The sequence below is a fragment of the Trichechus manatus genome, unplaced genomic scaffold (assembly GCF_000243295.1).
Source record: "Trichechus manatus latirostris isolate Lorelei unplaced genomic scaffold, TriManLat1.0 scaffold00003, whole genome shotgun sequence".
In the NCBI taxonomy this organism is placed as follows: domain Eukaryota; kingdom Metazoa; phylum Chordata; class Mammalia; order Sirenia; family Trichechidae; genus Trichechus; species Trichechus manatus.
This window is the reverse complement of record NW_004443939.1, coordinates 11,843,698-11,848,326: the sequence shown is the minus strand read 5'-3', so window position 1 is coordinate 11,848,326 and position 4,629 is coordinate 11,843,698.

The following is a 4,629-nucleotide window of genomic DNA, read 5'->3' as shown; positions in this document are numbered from 1 at the left end:
CTTCTAGGCGGTTGACCAGGTAGCTATCTTCCAAATTTCTTGCCATAGACAAGTGAGTGCTTCCAGCATTGCATCTGTTTGTTGAAACATCGCAATTGGTATTCCGTCAATTCCTGGAGCCTTGTTTTTCAACAAAGCCTTCGTTGCAGCTTGGACTTCTTTCTTCAGTATCATTGGTTCTTAATCATATGCCACCTCCTGAAATGTTTGAATGTCGGCTTTTTGGTACAATGACTCTGTATATTCTTCCATCTTTTTTTGATGCTTCCTGCATGGTTCAGTTTTTTGCCCATAGAATCCTTCAATATTGCAACTTGAGGCTTGAATTTTTTCATTTGTTTCAGTTGAGAAATGCCAAGCATGTTCTTCCCTTTTGGTTTTTTAACTCCAGGTCTTTGCACATTTCATTATAATGTTTTACTCTATCTTCTCAAGCCACCCTTTGAAATCTTCTGTTCAGCTCTTTTACTTCATCCTTTCTTCCATTAGCTTTAGCTACTCAGTGTTCAAGAGCAAGTTTCAGAGTCTCTTCTGACATCTATTTTGGTCTTTTCTTTCTTTTTAATGACCTTTTGCTTTCTTCATGTATGATGTCCTTGATGTCATCCCACAACTCATCTGGTCTTCAGTCATTAGTGTTCAATGCATCAAATCTAATCTTGGGATGGTCTTTAAATTCAGGTGGGATATACTCAAAGTCATACTTTGGCTCTTATGGACTTGTTTTAATTTTCTTCAGCTTCAACCTGAGCTTGCATATGAGCAATTGATGCTCTGTTCTGTAGTCAGCCCCTGGCCTTGTTCTGACTGATGATATTGAGTTTTTCCATCATCTCTTTCTACAAATATAGTCGATTTGATTCGTGTGTATTCCATCCTGCAAGGTCCACGTGTAAAGTCGCTATTTGAGTTGTTGTAAAAAGGTATTTGAAATGAATAAGTCGTTGTACTTGCAAAACTGAAAGACCTTACTGGTAAAGATCAAACACTACAGCTTTCAGTATGGATTGCACCTCAGCAAAAAGAAAACAAAAATCCTCACAACTGGACCAATAAGCAACATCATGATAAACAGAGAAAACACTGAAGTTGTCAAGGATTTCATTTTACTTGGATCAACAATCAATGCCCACAGAAGCAGCAGTCAAGAAATCAAATGCCGTATTTCATTGGGCAAATCTGCTGCAAAAGACCTCTTTAAACTGTTAAAAAGCAAAGATGTCACTTTGAGGACTAAGGTGCACCTGACCCAAGCCATGGTATTTTCAATCACCTTACATGTATGGGAAACCTGGACAATGAATAAGGAAGACCAAAGAAGAATTGATGCCTTTGAATCATGGTGTCGGCGAAGAATACTGAATATACTGTGGACTGCCATAAGAATGAAGAAACCTGTCTTGGAAGAAGTACAGCCAGAATGTTTCTTAGAAACAAGAATGGCAAGACTTCACGTACTTTGGACATGTTGTCAGGAGGGACCAGTCCCTGGAGAAGGACATCATGCTTGGTAAAGTAGAGGGTCAGTGAAAAAGGGGAAGACACTCAGGGAGATGGATTGATACAGTGGCTGCAACAATGAGCTCAAGCATAGCAAGGATTGTGAGAATGGCACAGGACTGGGCAGTGTTTGGTTCTGTTGTGCATAGGGTTGCTATGAGTCAGAAACAACTGGATGGCACTTAACAACAATAATAAAGTTTAGAATGAAGCCCTTAGTGGTCTAGATAAGTGACCCTCAAAGAGTAATTATGAAACAGTCCTGTTTTATTCTGTGTCTAATTCACAAGAATAGGAAGACACAAATATGAAATAAGGAAAGGAAGTGGGAGAGACTGGGAAGGGGTGGAAATCGAGAGGTATTCCTTCTCTTTGTCAACAATAAGCTGAGTTTTCTTCTATACCAATCCTTATTCCCCAGGCTTCCAGGATGAAGAACTAGGTCCTTAGCTGAAATTATCTACTCAGGAATAGTGGCCACATGCCACCAACTAATTCCCCAGACAAATGTTGTCCTTTGTTTCAAGGACTTCTAATCTGGCCTTGAGGTTAAGACACTGGAATCTAGTCCTGGTTACCCAAACTGTCTGTAAAATCCTGGTTGGGTCCCTTTCCCTCCTGGTTTACTGTTCTTACCACCACTACCTCATCCCACCCCCATTAATGGAGAGGATTTAACCAGATGACCTAGAAGTTCCCTTTTAGGGTACTTTCCACCACCCTTCCCTGTATATTCTGACTCTCACTAACTGGTTTTGAAATATTACTATTAGTAACAGCTTAGTAGGAGCCCCAGTGGACCTGGCTTAGGGGCTCACTTTCCTTCCACTGTCCTGACATTTCCAGTGGGTTGAAGCAGCTCCTTGGAGGGACCCACTTGCTCACTTCTTAGACTTCATTGTCAGAGCAGGATGAGAGGGACATTCTTTGTCTTGCCCTTTGAGTCCAAACAGCATGTGATTTTTTGGCACTCTTCCAGCTTAGAGCTGAAACATAGCCAGAAGCCTCTGGTTCCCCCAGTCACAGCTTGCTCCAGGCAGATGCAGTGGGAAGCCTTCTCTGCAATCGCTGGAATCCAGGGGGAAAAGAAGGCCAACTGAGAGAAGATCTTCCACCAGAGTGGAAACACCCAAGTGCCCTCAGGCACATTAGTGAGCATTAGCAACATGGAATTTCTTTTCAAATGTCAAAACTGCAAAGCAAGTAAGCCCACTTATTTGTACATCTTGCTTACTGGGCAAGGGAGAAAAAACAAAACAAAACAAAAAAACGCTGAATTCCATTCATGTCTTTGAGTTTACAAAGCTAAGTTCAGAAAGATAAAATGACAAGTCCTCCAAACCAGTGGGATACAAGATTCTTGTGTGTGTGTGTTGCAGGGCAGGGGTGCTGGCGGTGGGGGGAGCGGTAATAGAAAGAACCTAGGCTTTCCAACTTCAGCTTGCATCCCTGGGTGCCACAAACATTAAGTGCTTGGCAGCTGACCGAAAGGTTGGCAGTTTGAACCCACACAGAGGCACCTCAGAAGAAAGGCTTTGCGATCTGCTTCCAAAAGGTCATAGCCATGAAAATCCTATGGAGTGCAGTACTGCTCTGAAGCACCTGGGGTCACAATCAGTAGAATCCACTTGAGGGCAACTGGTTTGTTAGGCTTCCCACACTTACTGTGTGACCTTGGTGTCTTAGTTATCTAGTGCTGCTATAACAGAAATACCACAAATGGGTGGCTTTAACGAACAGAATTTTATTTTGTCACAGTTTAGGAGACTAGAAGTCTGAATTCAGGGCACTGGCTCTAGGGGAAGGCCTTCTCTCTATTGGCTCTGGGTCTTTTTCTCTTTTTCAGTGTCTTTTCTTCGGTCCCTTGGCAATCTTCATGTGATGCGGCATCTATAGTCTCCCATCAGCGCTTGCTTGCTTCTGCACTTACTCTGCTCTTTTTAGATCTCAAAAGTGATTGGCTTAAAGCACACCCTACACTAATATGGCCTCATTAACATAACTAAGAAATCCCTATTCCCAAATGGGATTACATTCATAGATATAAACCAAAAACCAAACACACTGCCTTCCGGTTTACTCCAACTCATAGCAACCCAGTAGAACAGAATAGAACTGCCCCATAGGGTTTCCAAGGCTGTAAGCTTTATGGATGTAGACTGCCACATCTTTCTCCCATGGAACAGCTGGCAAGTTTGAACCACCAACCTTTTGGTTAGCAGCTGAGTGCTTAACCACTGTGCCACCAGGGCTTTTTATATCCATAGATATAAGGATGAGGATTTATAACACATAATTTTTGAGGACACAATTCAATTCATAACACTTGGCCAACTTGCCTAACTTCTCTAAGCCTCAGTTTCTGCATGTGTAAAATGGAGATAGTAAATATTACCTACCTCATAGTGTTGTTTTAAGTTTTATTATTACATGTAAAGAATCAAATAGGTTAAATAAATGGTAGCTTATAAAATACTATGCCCTTTTAAAGAGAAAGGTAAAAAATACAATGGCATCTTCTTTTGCAATGGCATCTTCTCTCTCTCTCTCTTTCTCTCTCTAGCTATAGAAAGGTGAGCAGTTTGAACTCACCAGCCACTCTACAGGAGAAAAGACCTGTCAATCTGTTCCCATAAAGATTACAACCTATGAAACCCCTTGGGGCAGTTCTACTCTGTCACTTTGGGTCACTATGAGTCAGAAGCGACTGGATGGCACACAACTATCTATCTGTATGCATATATATGTATATATGCATATATACTCACACACAGAAAGAGAGAAATGAGAAGGTCCTGATTTTTGGTGAAGGTCACATCCTTTAAACTTAGTGATTTATTTCTGTGTCTCTGTTCTATTATGCCTGAGGGAACCTGTTCACCACCTTCCCATAGAGAAAGTTCTGGAAAATAAACTAAACTTTAAAACCTAAAGTTACCTTAAGTGCCATCAGAGCCATTGGAACTAATAGTGACGTCTCAATTATCCCAACAGCGACGTCAATATGACTTTTTATGTATTTATTTTATTATTATTATTTTTTATTGTACTTCAGGTGAAGGCTTACAGAACAAATAGTTTCTCATGAAACAGTAGTACACATATTGTTTTATGACATTGGTTAACAAC